The sequence below is a fragment of the Oncorhynchus gorbuscha genome, linkage group LG24 (genome assembly GCF_021184085.1).
Source record: "Oncorhynchus gorbuscha isolate QuinsamMale2020 ecotype Even-year linkage group LG24, OgorEven_v1.0, whole genome shotgun sequence".
Taxonomy (NCBI): domain Eukaryota; kingdom Metazoa; phylum Chordata; class Actinopteri; order Salmoniformes; family Salmonidae; genus Oncorhynchus; species Oncorhynchus gorbuscha.
The window spans coordinates 6,632,226-6,656,225 of record NC_060196.1 but is presented as its reverse complement, the minus strand read 5'-3'; the positions used below and the strand labels follow the sequence as shown (position 1 = coordinate 6,656,225).

The 24,000-nt window shown below is 47.9% G+C and overlaps 1 protein-coding gene across 1 annotated transcript in view; it reads right to left on the bottom strand.

Moving 5' to 3' along the window:
• The window catches only part of bnc2 (basonuclin 2), a 221,855-nt gene that overhangs the window by 122,009 nt on the left and 75,846 nt on the right, over positions 1–24,000 (bottom strand).

Genomic DNA, 24,000 nt, shown 5'->3' with positions numbered 1-24,000 from the left:
TAGAGGACTCTGTACTAGGAACGAGGGAGAGAGGGGAAAAGGGGAGGGAAAGGCAGGGAGGAAAAATCCCCAAAAGCCCAAACTTTATATTAAACAATGTTGGCACCCCTTGCCTTATCAGTCCATTGTTATGTTAAAAGATTAAATTGATAAATTATAATAATTACATCGAAAACTCTCTCGGTCTTCAAAGACAAATTGCTTAAAGGAGAGGGGGAATATTTGTGGTTGTAGCGTATTAGCGTAGCGAGACGTTGCTATGGAAGTCATTTCCAGGAAGAGTTTCATTCTAACATGAAGTCAGCGCTAACATTTTTCCCTCCAATATTTCTGTAGCTATCGACTCACAATCCTGAATCACAGACCGAATGGAGCCTGAGGTGTTGATAACATAAATAAATAACTTGGTAGAAATAGCACTGATTCAACAGCATGCGGATTGTATGTTTCACGTTTGGTGAAAAGGATGTGGAGCCAATCCCAAATGTCTAAAGTCTGTGTTTCTGTGTTAGACTGCTAAGGGCTGTAAAATCTTCTGTAATCACACAAATGACAGAGGAAAACATTCAACCACGCTTGTAAAAGGGAATGATGTGTATTATAGAAGATGATGGATATGATTGCGGCCTCTTTATTTTGACAGGAAAATCACAATCATGTCCAAGGTTCTTTGTCATCACGTGTGTATGCACGAGGGTGTGTGTGCATACAGTACATGGGTGCGTGTGGATAAGTATGTACGTCTTAGCCCCACTTCAGAATCAGTCTGCCGCTCTTCTCTGCACAGAGAGAGTCATCACAAAACCAAAAGGTGAAGATCTCTTCTAACGTTACATCAACCTCTCCGGCCTCTAGGTCACCAGGCTGCTCGTTATGCAGCACACCTGTCACCATCGTTAGGCGCACCTGGACTCCATCACCTCCATGATTACCTTCCCTGAATGTCACTCCTTTGGTTCCTTCCCCAGGCGTTATTGTTTCTGTTCCTGTGTCATGTCTGTGCGTTGTCCGTCTTTTTTATTTTGTATTACGTTGTGTTTATTTATTAAAACACTCAATCCCTAAACTTGCTACCCGACTCTCAGCACACATCGTGACACACACCTCTTACACTACAGTCATTTCCCAGAATTACTTTAGGAAGTTCACCGATTTACCACACACACTATCTTATCTCACTGCAGCTGATTTATTGCCTGTGACTGGCAGTGTGACAGTGACGCGACACACACACACACACAGGGTCGTAGGTTGTAGTCCATGATGCAGATGACCCATATTTCACAAGGACCCATCAGCAGTTACACATCACTGAGGGACAGCAGTAACACAATCACAGGAACCAGTGTTCACACCATCACTGAGGGACAGCAGTAACACAATCACAGGAACCAGTGTCCACACCATCACTGAGGGACAGCAGTAACACAATCACAGGAACCAGTGTTCACACCATCACTGAGGGACAGCAATAACACAATCACAAGAACCAGTGTTCATACCAATACTGCACATGGCAAAGGACACACTTATACATACAAGTAACATTCTAACCTCTGCTAGTGTATTGTACCTGTTCAGTACTGTAATACAAGCAGTCAACGTTTGATAGGACTCAACATCAAACAGAATGACATGCTATGACTATGTCTACATGTAATCCCTCATGCCACACGGTGTTAGCCATGTCATTTGACTGCAGTACGTCAAGTATAAAGTGCCACTCCACTGTAACAGGACCGTGACCGTAATAGGATTAAAAACTCTAGGTGTTTTAAACCAGATTAGCAGGAGGGAGGTATCAAAGTGAACACGAGCTAATCCCAGATTAACCATCATATTACACCACATCCGCCCAGTAGGTTGGCATCTGGGCAGACAGGGACATCGTTTAGGTTTTGGCAAGGTGGGAACGGGGCTTACACCTTTAGTGTGTCAAACTGGTTGTCTATCGCAGGTGTGGCATAAATCAGGTACCCCTCTGGTTTCAACCATGTAGCTAATCCGTAGATTGTGCGGTTTTGCTTTCTGCCACTGTTGTTTGTTTCCCTTCGGGCTCGACATGAGAACCAAAGTGTTTATTTTGATTTGTTCTGCTTGCTAACAGGTTGGATTTGTCCTGCTTGCTAACAGGTCGGATTTGTTCTGCTTGCTAACAGGTTGGATTTGTCCTGCTTGCTAACAGGTCGGATTTGTCCTGCTTGCTAACAGGTCGGATTTGTCCTGCTTGCTAACAGGTTGGATTTGTCCTGCTTGCTAACAGGTTGGATTTGTCCTGCTTGCTAACATGTTGGATTTGTCCTGCTTGCTAACAGGTTGGATTTGTCTTGCTTGCTAACAGGTCGGATTTGTTCTGCTTGCTAACAGGTTGGATTTGTCCTGCTTGCTAACATGTTGGATTTGTCCTGCTTGCTAACAGGTTGGATTTGTCCTGCTTGCTAACAGGTTGGATTTGTCCTGCTTGCTAACAGATCGGATTTGTCCTGCTTGCTAACAGGTCGGATTTGTTCTGCTTGCTAACAGGTTGGATTTGTCCTGCTTGCTAACAGGTTGGATTTATCCTGCTTGCTAACAGGTTGGATTTGTCCTGCTTGCTAACAGGTTGGATTTGTCCTGCTTGCTAACAGGTTGGATTTGTCCTGCTTGCTAACAGGTTGGATTTGTCCTGCTTGCTAACAGGTTGGATTTGTCCTGCTTGCTAACAGGTTGGATTTGTTCTGCTTGCTAACAGGTTGGATTTGTCCTGCTTGCTAACAGGTTGGATTTGTTCTGCTTGCTAACAGGTTGGATTTGTCCTGCTTGCTAACAGGTTGGATTTGTCCTGCTTGCTAACAGGTTGGATTTGTTCTGCTTGCTAACAGGTTGGATTTGTCCTGCTTGCTAACAGGTTGGATTTGTCCTGCTTGCTAACAGGTTGGATTTGTTCTGCTTGCTAACAGGTTGGATTTGTTCTGCTTGCTAACAGGTTGGATTTGTTCTGCTTGCTAACAGGTTGGATTTGTTCTGCTTGCTAACAGGTTGGATTTGTCCTGCTTGCTAACAGGTTGGATTTGTCCTGCTTGCTAACAGGTTGGATTTGTCCTGCTTGCTAACAGGTTGGATTTGGCATCAGACAATTCTCTATTTATTACACACACTACTCCTTCCTCAAAACAATCTGATCTCCACTTCCTATCATGTTACAACACAAAAACTAACTCCAACACAGAGGTAGATCAAAGTTGTACGTTTTTCCTCAAACCAGAATTAAATGCTAGACAACAACACAGTCCGCTGTCCTAATTGCCACTTGCTAAAGCCATTGTATAAAACAGAGGCAGCCAGAGATAAAATTAAATATCACACACATGCACCCCCCTGTTTACACGCTGGGCTGTGTGATGGTTGACGAGATAGTTAAGGAGGTCGTCTAATATAGCAATTAGAGCCCTGGTGTCTGCTGTGCTGCTGCTGTGACAAGGCCTTCTAATCAATGACTTATTACGCTAGCCTAGCAGCCTAATAACACCTCTCATATCTCCCCATTAACCAGACAGGCTGAAGTATTACAGGCTAGTTAGAGGAGAAGGGCACATTACTGCTGAACAGACACTGGGGGGAGAGAGAGGAGGAGAGAGAGAGAGAGAGAGATATTATTTGGAGTGTGTGTTCATACCAACAATAGAGACTGTCTAGATTATTTGCAGTGTGTGTTCATACCGACACTAGAGACTGTCTAGATTATTTGCAGTGTGTGTTCATACCGACACTAGAGACTGTCTAGATTATTTGCAGTGTGTGTTCATACCGACACTAGAGACTGTCTAGATTATTTGCAGTGTGTGTTCATACCGACACTAGAGACTGTCTAGATTATTTGCAGTGTGTGTTCATACCGACACTAGAGACGGTCTACAACACATGAGGGGAGTAGCGGATGTGAATGTAAAACAAAGTAGTTCTTTAACAGGACTAGAGGATGGGAGTGAAGGAGATAGAGGGGTTCTGATGATGCAACTCCCCAGCCTCCCCCTCTCTCTCTCTGGTGTCTCTGTGGCCAGGGTCTGGACTGAAGCTGATCTGGGCTGGGTCTGGTCCTGTACAGTCGTTCATATTGGTCCCCGCAGCCCTGCTGTGGAGCGGGAGGTTGTGTTATCAGCATCCTGGCTGGCCAGATACTGGAGCATTAGTCACTATAGTGTCTCGCCAGGGTTTCCTCTCAAGATCACTGCTAAAGGGGGACAGTGAGGGAAAGGACACAGAGAGGGGGGTGAGTGTGTGTGTGTCTGTGTGTGTGTGCGTGTGTGTGTGTGTGCGTGTGTGTGTGTCTGTGTGTGTGTGGGTCTGTGTGTGTGCGTGTGTGTGTGTGTGTGTGTTGTGTTCATCCTGAAACACTAGAAAAATGAGCAGGAGGGGAATGGGCTACTTGTTCTCTCCAATGTCCATTCCGTTAACTCCTCTGGCCTCAGAACTGTCCTGGTAACGTAGAGACATCTACATGATATTCACTGTCAACTCCGTTATTATATGACACCTTTAAATGTCACCTCCATTAACCCTCGACCTATTTCAATGTCAACTCTGAAACTCCAACTCCACTCCCACCCTAAAATGTCCACTCCCTAACAGCCCCTTTGCGTCCTCTATTACAGTAGAAAACCCCACTTGTCCCCGTCCCAAAAGTCCACCCCTTAACTCCTCTCCTCCACACGGTTTCCTCCATGCATGCAGAGGGAAGCCAGCCAGACCAGCTGGGAGAGGCTGGATGGTTATTGTTCCCTGTCTCAGATTTCATTGAAACCTTTCCCCATGTTGAACATGGAACCACAGACCACATTTCTTTGGTAGAGAGTAAAGCAAAGCCGAGAGTTAAATGAGATCCCTGTCTGTGTCTGTGTGTCTGTTTGTGTGTGTGTCCGCAGCAGCTCCAACTTAAATGTGTATGCCCAGGTCACTGTAAAACACTGGGAGCATCTTGTCCTCTCTTCCACCCGCAAGATACTATCTCATCCATGAGTTAGCTGCTGAAACGCTGTCTGCTTCCTGCCAGAAATGTGTGTCCAACGTGTGCAGGGAAAGCAGGCATGGTGCGTGTCATAAAGCAGGCCCTGGCTCTCTCTCGGAGAGATAGTCTCAGGACTTCACAGAGTCCATATTGAAACCAGGTGACAAATAAAACTGTGTGGGATAAAGGAGGTCTTTGTAGCAGATGCAACACGCCACAAATTCAGAGGCAAATTTTTGCTTGTTTGGCTTTATACGTTGGGTCTGACTTAAAACGGAACTTTCTTGCCTTCCAATTCCTAAATGCTGCTGAGTAAACAACGATTAATCATTTGTTCGCAGGCTTTCGGTATAAAACGCCCGGTTACAAGGGAAAGGGAAAATGTAGTCAACTTCGAACACAGGCCTCTCCTTCTGCCTTTCAAATCCCCACAGCACAACACCAGTCCTCCATGTCAGTTCTGCTTTGCTTTTTGCTTCGCAGCCACAATGACAGAGGTCCCTGTCCTATGTGCAGCTGTGTGACTGGACTCTGACACGGGGCAGAGGGACCAGAGTTATGCTAATGGGAACCAAATGGGGCGTGAGTCTCCGGTGGATTACAGAAGGAGGAGAAGAAGAAGAGAAGCATGTGTTTTCCTGTGTTCACCTGGGACCCCTCTTTTTCTTTCTTCCCTTTCAAATAGAAAAAGGAATAACCCTGTTGTTCCCATGTAGGGTCAGTCTGTTCCCATTAGCATACCTCTGGTCCCCCCCATAACAGGGTGTCTGTTGTTCTCATGTAGGGTCAGTCTGTTTCCATTAGCATACCTCTGGTCCCCCCCATAACATGGTGTCTGTTGTTCCCATGTAGGGTCAGTCTGTTTACATTAGCATACCTCTGGTCCCCCCATAACAGGATGTCTGTTGTTCCCATGTAGGGTCAGTCTGTTCCCATTAGCATACCTCTGGTCCCCCCCATAACAGGATGTCTGTTGTTCCCATGTAGGGTCAGTCTGTTTCCATTAGCATACCTCTGGTCCCCCCCATAACAGGGTGTCTGTTGTTCCCATGTAGGGTCAGTCTGTTCCCATTAGCATACCTCTGGTCCCCCCCATAACAGGGTGTCTGTTGTTCCCATGTAGGGTCAGTCTGTTCCCATTAGCATACCTCTGGTCCCCCCCATAACATGGTGTCTGTTGTTCCCATGTAGGGTCAGTCTGTTCCCATTAGCATACCTCTGGTCCCCCCCATAACATGGTGTCTGTTGTTCCCATGTAGGGTCAGTCTGTTTCCATTAGCATACCTCTGGTCCCCCCCATAACATGGTGTCTGTTGTTCCCATGTAGGGTCAGTCTGTTTCCATTAGCATACCTCTGGTCCCCCCCATAACAGGATGTCTGTTGTTCCCATGTAGGGTCAGTCTGTTCCCATTAGCATACCTCTGGTCCCCCCATAACAGGATGTCTGTTGTTCCCATGTAGGGTCAGTCTGTTCCCATTAGCATACCTCTGGTCCCCCCCATAACATGGTGTCTGTTGTTCCCATGTAGGGTCAGTCTGTTCCCATTAGCATACCTCTGGTCCCCCCCATAACAGGGTGTCTGTTGTTCCCATGTAGGGTCAGTCTGTTCCCATTAGCATACCTCTGGTCCCCCCATAACATGGTGTCTGTTGTTCCCATGTAGGGTCAGTCTGTTTACATTAGCATACCTCTGGTCCCCCCATAACAGGATGTCTGTTGTTCCCATGTAGGGTCAGTCTGTTTCCATTAGCATACCTCTGGTCCCCCCATAACAGGGTGTCTGTTGTTCCCATGTAGGGTCAGTCTGTTCCCATTAGCATACCTCTGGTCCCCCCCCATAACATGGTGTCTGTTGTTCCCATGTAGGGTCAGTCTGTTTCCATTAGCATACCTCTGGTCCCCCCATAACAGGGTGTCTGTTGTTCCCATGTAGGGTCAGTCTGTTTCCATTAGCATACCTCTGGTCCCCCCATAACATGGTGTCTGTTGTTCCCATGTAGGGTCAGTCTGTTTCCATTAGCATACCTCTGGTCCCCCCATAACAGGGTGTCTGTTGTTCTCATGTAGGGTCAGTCTGTTTCCATTAGCATACCTCTGGTCCCCCCATAACAGGGTGTCTGTTGTTCCCATGTAGGGTCAGTCTGTTTCCATTAGCATACCTCTGGTCCCCCCATAACATGGTGTCTGTTGTTCCCATGTAGGGTCAGTCTGTTTCCATTAGCATACCTCTGGTCCCCCCCATAACAGGGTGTCTGTTGTTCCCATGTAGGGTCAGTCTGTTTCCATTAGCATACCTCTGGTTCCCCCCATAACAGGGTGTCTGTTGTTCCCATGTAGGGTCAGTCTGTTCCCATTAGCATACCTCTGGTCCCCCGCATAACAGGGTGTCTGTTGTTCCCATGTAGGGTCAGTCTGTTTCCATTAGCATACCTCTGGTCCCCCCCATAACAGGGTGTCTGTTGTTCCCATGTAGGGTCAGTCTGTTTCCATTAGCATACCTCTGGTCCCCCCATAACAGGGTGTCTGTTGTTCCCATGTAGGGTCAGTCTGTTCCCATTAGCATACCTCTGGTCCCCCCCATAACAGGGTGTCTGTTGTTCCCATGTAGGGTCAGTCTGTTCCCATTAGCATACCTCTGGTCCCCCCATAACAGGATGTCTGTTGTTCCCATGTAGGGTCAGTCTGTTCCCATTAGCATACCTCTGGTCCCCCCCATAACATGGTGTCTGTTGTTCCCATGTAGGGTCAGTCTGTTCCCATTAGCATACCTCTGGTCCCCCCCATAACAGGGTGTCTGTTGTTCCCATGTAGGGTCAGTCTGTTCCCATTAGCATACCTCTGGTCCCCCCCATAACATGGTGTCTGTTGTTCCCATGTAGGGTTAGTCTGTTTACATTAGCATACCTCTGGTCCCCCCCATAACAGGATGTCTGTTGTTCCCATGTAGGGTCAGTCTGTTTCCATTAGCATACCTCTGGTCCCCCCCATAACAGGGTGTCTGTTGTTCCCATGTAGGGTCAGTCTGTTCCCATTAGCATACCTCTGGTCCCCCCATAACATGGTGTCTGTTGTTCCCATGTAGGGTCAGTCTGTTTCCATTAGCATACCTCTGGTCCCCCCATAACAGGGTGTCTGTTGTTCCCATGTAGGGTCAGTCTGTTTCCATTAGCATACCTCTGGTCCCCCCATAACATGGTGTCTGTTGTTCCCATGTAGGGTCAGTCTGTTTCCATTAGCATACCTCTGGTCCCCCCATAACAGGGTGTCTGTTGTTCTCATGTAGGGTCAGTCTGTTTCCATTAGCATACCTCTGGTCCCCCCCATAACAGGGTGTCTGTTGTTCCCATGTAGGGTCAGTCTGTTTCCATTAGCATACCTCTGGTCCCCCCCATAACATGGTGTCTGTTGTTCCCATGTAGGGTCAGTCTGTTTCCATTAGCATACCTCTGGTCCCCCCCATAACAGGGTGTCTGTTGTTCCCATGTAGGGTCAGTCTGTTTCCATTAGCATACCTCTGGTCCCCCCCATAACAGGGTGTCTGTTGTTCCCATGTAGGGTCAGTCTGTTCCCATTAGCATACCTCTGGTCCCCCCCATAACAGGGTGTCTGTTGTTCTCATGTAGGGTCAGTCTGTTTCCATTAGCATACCTCTGGTCCCCCCCATAACATGGTGTCTGTTGTTCCCATGTAGGGTCAGTCTGTTTACATTAGCATACCTCTGGTCCCCCCATAACAGGATGTCTGTTGTTCCCATGTAGGGTCAGTCTGTTCCCATTAGCATACCTCTGGTCCCCCCCATAACAGGATGTCTGTTGTTCCCATGTAGGGTCAGTCTGTTTCCATTAGCATACCTCTGGTCCCCCCCATAACAGGGTGTCTGTTGTTCCCATGTAGGGTCAGTCTGTTCCCATTAGCATACCTCTGGTCCCCCCATAACAGGGTGTCTGTTGTTCCCATGTAGGGTCAGTCTGTTCCCATTAGCATACCTCTGGTCCCCCCCATAACATGGTGTCTGTTGTTCCCATGTAGGGTCAGTCTGTTCCCATTAGCATACCTCTGGTCCCCCCCATAACATGGTGTCTGTTGTTCCCATGTAGGGTCAGTCTGTTTCCATTAGCATACCTCTGGTCCCCCCCATAACATGGTGTCTGTTGTTCCCATGTAGGGTCAGTCTGTTTCCATTAGCATACCTCTGGTCCCCCCCATAACAGGATGTCTGTTGTTCCCATGTAGGGTCAGTCTGTTCCCATTAGCATACCTCTGGTCCCCCCATAACAGGATGTCTGTTGTTCCCATGTAGGGTCAGTCTGTTCCCATTAGCATACCTCTGGTCCCCCCCATAACATGGTGTCTGTTGTTCCCATGTAGGGTCAGTCTGTTCCCATTAGCATACCTCTGGTCCCCCCCATAACAGGGTGTCTGTTGTTCCCATGTAGGGTCAGTCTGTTCCCATTAGCATACCTCTGGTCCCCCCCATAACATGGTGTCTGTTGTTCCCATGTAGGGTCAGTCTGTTTACATTAGCATACCTCTGGTCCCCCCCATAACAGGATGTCTGTTGTTCCCATGTAGGGTCAGTCTGTTTCCATTAGCATACCTCTGGTCCCCCCCATAACAGGGTGTCTGTTGTTCCCATGTAGGGTCAGTCTGTTCCCATTAGCATACCTCTGGTCCCCCCATAACATGGTGTCTGTTGTTCCCATGTAGGGTCAGTCTGTTTCCATTAGCATACCTCTGGTCCCCCCATAACAGGGTGTCTGTTGTTCCCATGTAGGGTCAGTCTGTTTCCATTAGCATACCTCTGGTCCCCCCCATAACATGGTGTCTGTTGTTCCCATGTAGGGTCAGTCTGTTTCCATTAGCATACCTCTGGTCCCCCCCATAACAGGGTGTCTGTTGTTCTCATGTAGGGTCAGTCTGTTTCCATTAGCATACCTCTGGTCCCCCCCATAACAGGGTGTCTGTTGTTCCCATGTAGGGTCAGTCTGTTTCCATTAGCATACCTCTGGTCCCCCCCATAACATGGTGTCTGTTGTTCCCATGTAGGGTCAGTCTGTTTCCATTAGCATACCTCTGGTCCCCCCCATAACAGGGTGTCTGTTGTTCCCATGTAGGGTCAGTCTGTTTCCATTAGCATACCTCTGGTCCCCCCATAACAGGGTGTCTGTTGTTCCCATGTAGGGTCAGTCTGTTCCCATTAGCATACCTCTGGTCCCCCCATAACAGGGTGTCTGTTGTTCCCATGTAGGGTCAGTCTGTTTCCATTAGCATACCTCTGGTCCCCCCATAACAGGGTGTCTGTTGTTCCCATGTAGGGTCAGTCTGTTTCCATTAGCATACCTCTGGTCCCCCCATAACAGGGTGTCTGTTGTTCCCATGTAGGGTCAGTCTGTTCCCATTATTAGCATACCTCTGGTCCCCCCATAACAGGGTGTCTGTTGTTCCCATGTAGGGTCAGTCTGTTCCCATTAGCATACCTCTGGTCCCCCATAACAGGATGTCTGTTGTTCCCATGTAGGGTCAGTCTGTTCCCATTAGCATACCTCTGGTCCCCCCATAACATGGTGTCTGTTGTTCCCATGTAGGGTCAGTCTGTTCCCATTAGCATACCTCTGGTCCCCCCCATAACAGGGTGTCTGTTGTTCCCATGTAGGGTCAGTCTGTTCCCATTAGCATACCTCTGGTCCCCCCCATAACATGGTGTCTGTTGTTCCCATGTAGGGTTAGTCTGTTTACATTAGCATACCTCTGGTCCCCCCCATAACAGGATGTCTGTTGTTCCCATGTAGGGTCAGTCTGTTTCCATTAGCATACCTCTGGTCCCCCCCATAACAGGGTGTCTGTTGTTCCCATGTAGGGTCAGTCTGTTCCCATTAGCATACCTCTGGTCCCCCCCATAACATGGTGTCTGTTGTTCCCATGTAGGGTCAGTCTGTTTCCATTAGCATACCTCTGGTCCCCCCCATAACAGGGTGTCTGTTGTTCCCATGTAGGGTCAGTCTGTTTCCATTAGCATACCTCTGGTCCCCCCCATAACATGGTGTCTGTTGTTCCCATGTAGGGTCAGTCTGTTTCCATTAGCATACCTCTGGTCCCCCCATAACAGGGTGTCTGTTGTTCTCATGTAGGGTCAGTCTGTTTCCATTAGCATACCTCTGGTCCCCCCATAACAGGGTGTCTGTTGTTCCCATGTAGGGTCAGTCTGTTTCCATTAGCATACCTCTGGTCCCCCCCATAACATGGTGTCTGTTGTTCCCATGTAGGGTCAGTCTGTTTCCATTAGCATACCTCTGGTCCCCCCCATAACAGGGTGTCTGTTGTTCCCATGTAGGGTCAGTCTGTTTCCATTAGCATACCTCTGGTCCCCCCCATAACAGGGTGTCTGTTGTTCTCATGTAGGGTCAGTCTGTTTCCATTAGCATACCTCTGGTCCCCCCCATAACAGGGTGTCTGTTGTTCTCATGTAGGGTCAGTCTGTTTCCATTAGCATACCTCTGGTCCCCCCCATAACATGGTGTCTGTTGTTCCCATGTAGGGTCAGTCTGTTTCCATTAGCATACCTCTGGTCCCCCCCATAACAGGGTGTCTGTTGTTCTCATGTAGGGTCAGTCTGTTTCCATTAGCATACCTCTGGTCCCCCCCATAACATGGTGTCTGTTGTTCCCATGTAGGGTCAGTCTGTTTCCATTAGCATACCTCTGGTCCCCCCCATAACAGGGTGTCTGTTGTTCTCATGTAGGGTCAGTCTGTTCCCATTAGCATAACTCTGGTCCCCCCCATAACAGGGTGTCTGTTGTTCTCATGTAGGGTCAGTCTGTTTCCATTAGCATACCTCTGGTCCCCCCATAACAGGGTGTCTGTTGTTCCCATGTAGGGTCAGTCTGTTCCCATTAGCATACCTCTGGTCCCCCCATAACAGGATGTCTGTTGTTCCCATGTAGGGTCAGTCTGTTCCCATTAGCATACCTCTGGTCCCCCCCATAACATGGTGTCTGTTGTTCCCATGTAGGGTCAGTCTGTTCCCATTAGCATACCTCTGGTCCCCCCCATAACAGGGTGTCTGTTGTTCCCATGTAGGGTCAGTCTGTTCCCATTAGCATACCTCTGGTCCCCCCATAACATGGTGTCTGTTGTTCCCATGTAGGGTTAGTCTGTTTACATTAGCATACCTCTGGTCCCCCCATAACAGGATGTCTGTTGTTCCCATGTAGGGTCAGTCTGTTTCCATTAGCATACCTCTGGTCCCCCCATAACAGGGTGTCTGTTGTTCCCATGTAGGGTCAGTCTGTTCCCATTAGCATACCTCTGGTCCCCCCATAACATGGTGTCTGTTGTTCCCATGTAGGGTCAGTCTGTTTCCATTAGCATACCTCTGGTCCCCCCATAACAGGGTGTCTGTTGTTCCCATGTAGGGTCAGTCTGTTTCCATTAGCATACCTCTGGTCCCCCCCCATAACATGGTGTCTGTTGTTCCCATGTAGGGTCAGTCTGTTTCCATTAGCATACCTCTGGTCCCCCCATAACAGGGTGTCTGTTGTTCTCATGTAGGGTCAGTCTGTTTCCATTAGCATACCTCTGGTCCCCCCATAACAGGGTGTCTGTTGTTCCCATGTAGGGTCAGTCTGTTTCCATTAGCATACCTCTGGTCCCCCCATAACATGGTGTCTGTTGTTCCCATGTAGGGTCAGTCTGTTTCCATTAGCATACCTCTGGTCCCCCCATAACAGGGTGTCTGTTGTTCCCATGTAGGGTCAGTCTGTTTCCATTAGCATACCTCTGGTCCCCCCATAACAGGGTGTCTGTTGTTCTCATGTAGGGTCAGTCTGTTTCCATTAGCATACCTCTGGTCCCCCCATAACAGGGTGTCTGTTGTTCTCATGTAGGGTCAGTCTGTTTCCATTAGCATACCTCTGGTCCCCCATAACATGGTGTCTGTTGTTCCCATGTAGGGTCAGTCTGTTTCCATTAGCATACCTCTGGTCCCCCCATAACAGGGTGTCTGTTGTTCTCATGTAGGGTCAGTCTGTTTCCATTAGCATACCTCTGGTCCCCCCATAACATGGTGTCTGTTGTTCCCATGTAGGGTCAGTCTGTTTCCATTAGCATACCTCTGGTCCCCCCATAACAGGGTGTCTGTTGTTCTCATGTAGGGTCAGTCTGTTCCCATTAGCATAACTCTGGTCCCCCCATAACAGGGTGTCTGTTGTTCTCATGTAGGGTCAGTCTGTTTCCATTAGCATACCTCTGGTCCCCCCATAACATGGTGTCTGTTGTTCCCATGTAGGGTCAGTCTGTTTCCATTAGCATACCTCTGGTCCCCCCATAACAGGGTGTCTGTTGTTCTCATGTAGGGTCAGTCTGTTTCCATTAGCATACCTCTGGTCCCCCCATAACAGGGTGTCTGTTGTTCCCATGTAGGTCAGTCTGTTCCCATTAGCATACCTCTGGTCCCCCCATAACATGGTGTCTGTTGTTCCCATGTAGGGTCAGTCTGTTCCCATTAGCATACCTCTGGTCCCCCCCATAACAGGGTGTCTGTTGTTCTCATGTAGGGTCAGTCTGTTTACATTAGCATACCTCTGGTCCCCCCCATAACATGGTGTCTGTTGTTCCCATGTAGGGTCAGTCTGTTCCCATTAGCATACCTCTGGTCCCCCCCATAACAGGGTGTCTGTTGTTCTCATGTAGGGTCAGTCTGTTTACATTAGCATAACTCTGGACCCCCATAACAGGGTGTCTGTTGTTCCCATGTAGGGTCAGTCTGTTCCCATTAGCATAACTCTGGTCCCCCCCATAACAGGATGTCTGTTGTTCTCATGTAGGGTCAGTCTGTTCCCATTAGCATACCTCTGGTCCCCCCCATAACAGGGTGTCTGTTGTTCTCATGTAGGGTCAGTCTGTTTACATTAGCATAACTCTGGACCCCCATAACAGGGTGTCTGTTGTTCCCATGTAGGGTCAGTCTGTTCCCATTAGCATACCTCTGGTCCCCCCCATAACATGGTGTCTGTTGTTCCCATGTAGGGTTAGTCTGTTTACATTAGCATACCTCTGGTCCCCCCCATAACAGGATGTCTGTTGTTCCCATGTAGGGTCAGTCTGTTTCCATTAGCATACCTCTGGTCCCCCCCATAACAGGGTGTCTGTTGTTCCCATGTAGGGTCAGTCTGTTCCCATTAGCATACCTCTGGTCCCCCCCATAACATGGTGTCTGTTGTTCCCATGTAGGGTCAGTCTGTTTCCATTAGCATACCTCTGGTCCCCCCATAACAGGGTGTCTGTTGTTCCCATGTAGGGTCAGTCTGTTTCCATTAGCATACCTCTGGTCCCCCCATAACATGGTGTCTGTTGTTCCCATGTAGGGTCAGTCTGTTTCCATTAGCATACCTCTGGTCCCCCCATAACAGGGTGTCTGTTGTTCTCATGTAGGGTCAGTCTGTTTCCATTAGCATACCTCTGGTCCCCCCATAACAGGGTGTCTGTTGTTCCCATGTAGGGTCAGTCTGTTTCCATTAGCATACCTCTGGTCCCCCCATAACATGGTGTCTGTTGTTCCCATGTAGGGTCAGTCTGTTTCCATTAGCATACCTCTGGTCCCCCCATAACAGGGTGTCTGTTGTTCCCATGTAGGGTCAGTCTGTTTCCATTAGCATACCTCTGGTCCCCCCCATAACAGGGTGTCTGTTGTTCTCATGTAGGGTCAGTCTGTTTCCATTAGCATACCTCTGGTCCCCCCCATAACAGGGTGTCTGTTGTTCTCATGTAGGGTCAGTCTGTTTCCATTAGCATACCTCTGGTCCCCCCCATAACATGGTGTCTGTTGTTCCCATGTAGGGTCAGTCTGTTTCCATTAGCATACCTCTGGTCCCCCCATAACAGGGTGTCTGTTGTTCTCATGTAGGGTCAGTCTGTTTCCATTAGCATACCTCTGGTCCCCCCCATAACATGGTGTCTGTTGTTCCCATGTAGGGTCAGTCTGTTTCCATTAGCATACCTCTGGTCCCCCCCATAACAGGGTGTCTGTTGTTCTCATGTAGGGTCAGTCTGTTCCCATTAGCATAACTCTGGTCCCCCCCATAACAGGGTGTCTGTTGTTCTCATGTAGGGTCAGTCTGTTTCCATTAGCATACCTCTGGTCCCCCCCATAACATGGTGTCTGTTGTTCCCATGTAGGGTCAGTCTGTTTCCATTAGCATACCTCTGGTCCCCCCCATAACAGGGTGTCTGTTGTTCTCATGTAGGGTCAGTCTGTTTCCATTAGCATACCTCTGGTCCCCCCCATAACAGGGTGTCTGTTGTTCCCATGTAGGGTCAGTCTGTTCCCATTAGCATACCTCTGGTCCCCCCCATAACATGGTGTCTGTTGTTCCCATGTAGGGTCAGTCTGTTCCCATTAGCATACCTCTGGTCCCCCCCATAACAGGGTGTCTGTTGTTCTCATGTAGGGTCAGTCTGTTTACATTAGCATACCTCTGGTCCCCCCCATAACATGGTGTCTGTTGTTCCCATGTAGGGTCAGTCTGTTCCCATTAGCATACCTCTGGTCCCCCCCATAACAGGGTGTCTGTTGTTCTCATGTAGGGTCAGTCTGTTTACATTAGCATAACTCTGGACCCCCATAACAGGGTGTCTGTTGTTCCCATGTAGGGTCAGTCTGTTCCCATTAGCATAACTCTGGTCCCCCCCATAACAGGATGTCTGTTGTTCTCATGTAGGGTCAGTCTGTTCCCATTAGCATACCTCTGGTCCCCCCCATAACAGGGTGTCTGTTGTTCTCATGTAGGGTCAGTCTGTTTACATTAGCATAACTCTGGACCCCCATAACAGGGTGTCTGTTGTTCCCATGTAGGGTCAGTCTGTTCCCATTAGCATACCTCTGGTCCCCCCCATAACAGGATGTCTGTTGTTCTCATGTAGGGTCAGTCTGTTTCCATTAGCATACCTCTGGTCCCCCCCATAATAGGATGTCTGTTGTTCTCATGTAGGGTCAGTCTGTTCCCATTAGCATACCTCTGGTCCCCCCATAACAGGGTGTCTGTTGTTCTCATGTAGGGTCAGTCTGTTTCCATTAGCATAACTCTGGACCCCCATAACAGGGTGTCTGTTGTTCCCATGTAGGGTCAGTCTGTTCCTTTTAGCATACCTCTGGTCCCCCCCATAATAGGGTGTCTGTTGTTCTCATGTAGGGTCAGTCTGTTTCCATTAGCATACCTCTGGTCCCCCCCATAACAGGGTGTCTGTTGTTCCCATGTAGGGTCAGTCTGTTTCCATTAGCATACCTCTGGTCCCCCCCATAACATGGTGTCTGTTGTTCCCATGTAGGGTCAGTCTGTTTCCATTAGCATACCTCTGGTCCCCCCCATAACAGGGTGTCTGTTGTTCCCATGTAGGGTCAGTCTGTTTCCATTAGCATACCTCTGGTCCCCCCCATAACAGGGTGTCTGTTGTTCTCATGTAGGGTCAGTCTGTTTCCATTAGCATACCTCTGGTCCCCCCATAACAGGGTGTCTGTTGTTCTCATGTAGGGTCAGTCTGTTTCCATTAGCATACCTCTGGTCCCCCCATAACATGGTGTCTGTTGTTCCCATGTAGGGTCAGTCTGTTTCCATTAGCATACCTCTGGTCCCCCCATAACAGGGTGTCTGTTGTTCTCATGTAGGGTCAGTCTGTTTCCATTAGCATACCTCTGGTCCCCCCATAACATGGTGTCTGTTGTTCCCATGTAGGGTCAGTCTGTTTCCATTAGCATACCTCTGGTCCCCCCATAACAGGGTGTCTGTTGTTCTCATGTAGGGTCAGTCTGTTCCCATTAGCATAACTCTGGTCCCCCCATAACAGGGTGTCTGTTGTTCTCATGTAGGGTCAGTCTGTTTCCATTAGCATACCTCTGGTCCCCCCATAACATGGTGTCTGTTGTTCCCATGTAGGGTCAGTCTGTTTCCATTAGCAACCTCTGGTCCCCCCATAACAGGGTGTCTGTTGTTCTCATGTAGGGTCAGTCTGTTTCCATTAGCATACCTCTGGTCCCCCCCATAACAGGGTGTCTGTTGTTCCCATGTAGGGTCAGTCTGTTCCCATTAGCATACCTCTGGTCCCCCCCATAACATGGTGTCTGTTGTTCCCATGTAGGGTCAGTCTGTTCCCATTAGCATACCTCTGGTCCCCCCCATAACAGGGTGTCTGTTGTTCTCATGTAGGGTCAGTCTGTTTACATTAGCATACCTCTGGTCCCCCCCATAACATGGTGTCTGTTGTTCCCATGTAGGGTCAGTCTGTTCCCATTAGCATACCTCTGGTCCCCCCCATAACAGGGTGTCTGTTGTTCTCATGTAGGGTCAGTCTGTTTACATTAGCATAACTCTGGACCCCCATAACAGGGTGTCTGTTGTTCCCATGTAGGGTCAGTCTGTTCCCATTAGCATAACTCTGGTCCCCCCCATAACAGGATGTCTGTTGTTCTCATGTAGGGTCAGTCTGTTCCCATTAGCATACCTCTGGTCCCCCCCATAACAGGGTGTCTGTTGTTCTCATGTAGGGTCAGTCTGTTTACATTAGCATAACTCTGGACCCCCATAACAGGGTGTCTGTTGTTCCCATGTAGGGTCAGTCTGTTCCCATTAGCATACCTCTGGTCCCCCCCATAACAGGATGTCTGTTGTTCTCATGTAGGGTCAGTCTGTTTCCATTAGCATACCTCTGGTCCCCCCCATAATAGGATGTCTGTTGTTCTCATGTAGGGTCAGTCTGTTCCCATTAGCATACCTCTGGTCCCCCCATAACAGGGTGTCTGTTGTTCTCATGTAGGGTCAGTCTGTTTCCATTAGCATAACTCTGGACCCCCATAACAGGGTGTCTGTTGTTCCCATGTAGGGTCAGTCTGTTCCTTTTAGCATACCTCTGGTCCCCCCCATAATAGGATGTCTGTTGTTCTCATGTAGGGTCAGTCTGTTCCCATTAGCATACCTCTGGTCCCCCCATAACAGGATGTCTGTTGTTCTCATGTAGGGTCAGTCTGTTCCCATTAGCATACCTCTGGTCCCCCCCATAACAGGATGTCTGTTGTTCCCATGTAGGGTCAGTCTGTTTCCATTAGCATACCTCTGGTCCCCCCCATAACAGGGTGTCTGTTGTTCCCATGTAGGGTCAGTCTGTTTCCATTAGCATACCTCTGGTCCCCCCATAACAGGGTGTCTGTTGTTCCCATGTAGGGTCAGTCTGTTTCCATTAGCATACCTCTGGTCCCCCCCATAATAGGATGTCTGTTGTTCTCATGTAGGGTCAGTCTGTTCCCATTAGCATACCTCTGGTCCCCCCATAACAGGGTGTCTGTTGTTCTCATGTAGGGTCAGTCTGTTTCCATTAGCATAACTCTGGACCCCCATAACAGGGTGTCTGTTGTTCCCATGTAGGGTCAGTCTGTTCCTTTTAGCATACCTCTGGTCCCCCCCATAATAGGATGTCTGTTGTTCTCATGTAGGGTCAGTCTGTTCCCATTAGCATACCTCTGGTCCCCCCATAACAGGATGTCTGTTGTTCTCATGTAGGGTCAGTCTGTTCCCATTAGCATACCTCTGGTCCCCCCCATAACAGGATGTCTGTTGTTCCCATGTAGGGTCAGTCTGTTTCCATTAGCATACCTCTGGTCCCCCCCATAACAGGGTGTCTGTTGTTCCCATGTAGGGTCAGTCTGTTTCCATTAGCATACCTCTGGTCCCCCCATAACAGGGTGTCTGTTGTTCCCATGTAGGGTCAGTCTGTTCCCATTAGCATACCTCTGGTCCCCCCCATAACAGGATGTCTGTTGTTCCCATGTAGGGTCAGTCTGTTCCCATTAGCATACCTCTGGTCCCCCCCATAACAGGGTGTCTGTTGTTCCCATGTAGGGTCAGTCTGTCCATGTCGTTTTGGTTTTGCTCCCTAATCTACCTCCTCACCTCCACCTTTATCGTCATCAAGTCAGGCCCTTTGTTGACATTCATTCCCTCTCTCAAGTTATGTTCAGCACAACACTGCTTACATCTGAGCAGAGAAGCACCATACTGGAAGAGAGAAAGGGGAGAATAAAAAGAAATAAGGGATTAGGAGGAAAGATGAAGACAGCTGAATTTCAGATGTTTTTGGCGCGCCCCTCTCATTCCTGTTGTGCCTTATATGCCCTACTTGATCGGATTTCATCGCCAGCTGTGACAGCGCAGTGGCCAAGCGGCATACCAGCGAACCTATACGGCCCGTATAGAGTCCCAAGAGTCCTGGACTAAGATCCTAGTGTTCTTGAGACCTGAGAAGACGGAGATGACAGCGGACAGGCTACATGCCAGTTCTGAGACATCAGACAGACTGCAAGGCCTCATGGGTATTGGAGAGACAGGGAGAGACATGACAGCGACAATGTTTTTGTCCTGTCGACGTCGTGACAATGAAATGAAAGCCAGTACTGACCGGCTTGGAAAAAAAGCTAGAAAACTTTAGACATTTTACCTTTGATTTAGAAATTGTGTTGTAATTTGTTGCTAGTGGTTTTCAGTATTATTATTTTACATATATGGATATATGAGAACAAATATACACCCCAAAGATTAATAAATATAGTAATACCCTACCTCAACTTTGCACTATTATAGACCTAATATTTGTGTTTGTGTCAGCTGAAAGTACACCCCCACTAACAGATCTACCCTGTGAGATTGTAGTCACCCAAAACCAGATAGTTCTATTGATACGTATTCTCCTTTACCGTTACCGTATTCTCCTTTACCGTTACCGTATTTTCCTTTACCGTTACTGTATTCTCCTTTACCGTTACCGTATTCTCCTTTACCGTTACCGTATTCTCCTTTACCGTTACCGTATTCTCCTTTACCGTTACCGTATTCTCCTTTAACGTTACCGTATTCTCCTTTACCGATACCGTATTCTCCTTTACCGTTACCGTATTCTCCTTTACCGTTACCGTATTCTCCTTTACCGTTACCGTATTCTCCTTTACCGTTACCGTATTCTCCTTTACCGTTACCGTATTCTCCTTTACCGTTACCGTATTCTCCTTTACCGTTACCGTATTCTTCTTTACCGTTACCGTATTTTCCTTTACCGTTACCGTATTCTCCTTTACCGTATTCTCCTTTACCGTTACCGTATTCTCCTTTACCGTATTCTCCTTTACCGTATTCTCCTTTACCGTATTCTCCTTTACCGTTACCGTATTCTCCTTTACCGTATACTCCTTTACCGTTACTGTATTCTCCTTTACCGTATTCTCCGTTACCGTATTCTCCTTTACCGTATTCTCCGTTACCGTATTCTCCTTTACCGTATTCTCCTTTACCGTATTCTCCTTTACCGTTACCGTATTCTCCTTTACCGTATACTCCTTTACCGTTACTGTATTCTCCTTTACCGTATTCTCCGTTACCGTATTCTCCTTTACCGTATTCTCCTTTACCGTTACCGTATTCTCCTTTACCGTATACTCCTTTACCGTTACTGTATTCTCCTTTACCGTATTCTCCGTTACCGTATTCTCCTTTACCGTATTCTCCGTTACCGTATTCTCCTTTACCGTATTCTCCTTTACCGTATTCTCCTTTACCGTTACCGTATTCTCCTTTACCGTATACTCCTTTACCGTTACTGTATTCTCCTTTACCGTATTCTCCGTTACCGTATTCTCCTTTACCGTATTCTCCGTTACCGTATTCTCCTTTACCGTATTCTCCTTTACCGTATTCTCCTTTACCGTTACCGTATTCTCCTTTACCGTATACTCCTTTACCGTTACTGTATTCTCCTTTACCGTATTCTCCGTTACCGTATTCTCCTTTACCGTATTCTCCTTTACCGTATTCTCCTTTACCGTTACTGTATTCTCCTTTACCGTTACCGTATTCTCCTTTACTGTTACCGTATTCTCCTTTACCGTTACCGTATTCTCCTTTACCATTACCGTATTCTCCTTTACTGCTAAGGGGAGTCACAGGAAGACAGATATTTTGGGGGTGATGTGAACAATTCTCAAAGACACGTAGGTAAAAATGGGATCCATGATGAAACTTGGTGAGGCTGAGTGTATTCCAGGATAGTCATGCTTCATAATGAAAGGACCCAGCTGGCTATCCTATTGTGTAAGACAGAGACAGAGACTGAAACACAGAGACTGAAACACAGACACTGGGACACAGAGACTGAAACACAGAAACTGAAACACAGAGACTGAGACACAGAGACTGAGACACAGAGACTGAGACACAGAGACTGAGACACAGAAACTGAGACACAGAGACTGAAACACAGAGACTGAGACACAGAGACTGAGACACAGAGACTGAAACACAGAAACTGAGACACTGAGACTGAGACACAGAGACTGAGACACAGAGACTGAAACACAGAGACTGAGACACAGAGACTGAGACACAGAGACTGAGACACAGAGACTGAAACACAGAGACTGAGACACAGAGACTGAGACACAGAGACTGAGCCACAGAGACTGAGCCACAGAGACTGAGACACAGAGACTGAGACACAGACACTGAGACACTGAGACTGAGACACAGAGACTGAGACACAGAGACTGAGACACAGAGACTGAAACACAGAGACTGAGACACAGAGACTGAGACACAGAGACTGAGCCACAGAGACTGAGCCACAGAGACTGAGACACAGAGACTGAGACACAGACACTGAGACACAGAGACTGAAACACAGAGACTGAGACACAGAGACTGAGACACAGAGACTGAAACACAGAGACTGAGACTGAGACACAGAGATTGAAACACAGAGACAGACAGAGAGAGAGAGCGAGAGAGACACACAGAGTTTGAGAGGACAGTTCAATGGCAAATCCCCAAATCTGCTTATCCTCACCAGTCATTCTACTGCTCTCAGCTAACACACTAGATAGATAGAAATGTGATGTCAGCTCAAACAGGGAGTGGTTAATCATATCAAGAGGAGGAGTGGTGGAGGGAGCCTCCATTGATCTCCTCCCTCCCTTGTATACATTTCTGAGCAGAGGGAGAGAGCGAGGAGTGGACAATCTCTTTGTGTTCAGACCAGCCCAGGCCATGGTCCCGCTTGGCTCTCCTCAAAGCCAGAGATCAAACCATGTGCCCAGTGACAGCACTGTCCAGAGATACTAGTGGAGTTCAAAGAGCCGAAGGAGTGCTTGGAGGGATGGACGCAGGCTATACACTAGGTAGGGGGCCAGTGTGGTGGAGGGTGGATTGTTGGTAGGGAAAAGGAGGGTGGGTGGGGGGTGGAGACCAGAGGGGAGGTGGGGCGCCAAGGGGAAAATTGAGGAATAAGGTTGAAGTAGGGTAAGGAAGGGGTGAGGAGGTTCTGGATAGGGGGGGGGGTGGCCTGTCACTGATCTCTATCTCCTCCCCGCACCGAACCCCCCTAGCCTGCTGCCGTCACCTGCTGGTCTTGTCCAGGTGTTTTATAGCTATCTGGAGGCACTGGGAGTACAGACGGAGAGAGGACTCTGCCAATCCTTTTGTCTGGCTCGCCGCATTCCTCACCCACAGATGGTGGACATGGACACAGACAGACGGACAGGCCAGGCAGGGAGCACAGTACAAGAGGAGCACTCTGAACAGAATGTATGATACGTTGTTGGTAATGAACGGTATTATTAATAAACTATTAATACATCATTAATAAAGTTATTATTAGTAGAGTTATTATTCAAATCAAAACGTATTTGTCACATGCGCTGAATACAACAGGTGTAGAACGTACAGTGAAATCCTCAGTAGTGTTATCAGTGTGAGGTAGAAGGAGAGATTTATGACTTCAGTGTGTTTAAGAAAATGCTACAGGAAAATGTGTTTAGCTTTTTAAATGTCTGTTTTTGTTTTGCATAGAAGTCACACTGGGTGCTTTTTTATGATATCTCACACTCACAACAGGAAGGAGACAAACAACTACAAATAATTCAGTCTGCAGAAAAATAATTCCCATGAAATGACTCTAGAGGGAGGGAGTATAGCTCTCACCTGCTATTCCTACTCTTACTGAACATGTTACTGTTCAATGTACCCAAATAATAAGCTAGTCCCCTGATTACAAACCACACACACAGAAGGAACCCTGATCACAGGGTACACTCAGGGAGTTCTGTCTCCATTATCCTACTCAATGTACAGGAACTAAGGAAGTCAAATAGAATAGTTCCCCTCCAAATAGCAGGACTTTGACTCTCATTCAAGTTCCTTGGACTCAGATCGCTTATAAAGGAGTCTTCAATTACTAAAAGTTGGAACCAGACACAGTCACACTCCCTTTGAAAGACGAAGAATAAAACAAAATACAGATTCGAAAAGCACTTGGAGGGGAAATTCCACCAATAATGTTACCGAACCGAAACCTTTTCAGGTGATCTAAAATCTCTCAGGCTGAGTTTACAAAGGCAGCCCAATTCTGATATTTTGTTTGGTCAAAAGAGCAATTAGTGAAAAAAGATCAGAATTGGTCTGCCTGTGTAAACGCAGCCTTATTGACAAGAATGAATAATTAACACATTTTCTGATCATTCTCTAAAACTGAGTGGAGAGGAGGAGTGTGGAGGAGGGGGACAGGACAGAGCTGCGTGTCGCACACCTGCGTTGACTCCACCCCCCCCCGACCTTCAGCCTATCAGAGAGTGTCCCTCCTCACCAGATAAGGGCGACACGTCTCCTCTGCAGGCCCTGACACCTGCACTGATTACCCAACACATTATCAGTGGTTTAGTCAAAACTGGCACAAACAAAGTCACCCACTAACGTACACCTGCAGAGACAAGACAGTGACCTCGAGAGAAGTGGTGACATGCAGTCACAGAATTCAAAAGAACAGGTTTATGACATAGGCCCACTCTAGTCTTATATTGTAACTCTACACATGACGTCTAGCAATAAGTCAGTATATGCGTGTTGTAGTCTTCAGCTGTACTGCATATGGTATGAAAACATGCTAGGCTGAGTCTGGGAGTAGCTGAAGGAGTGACACGACCACACAGTGTGA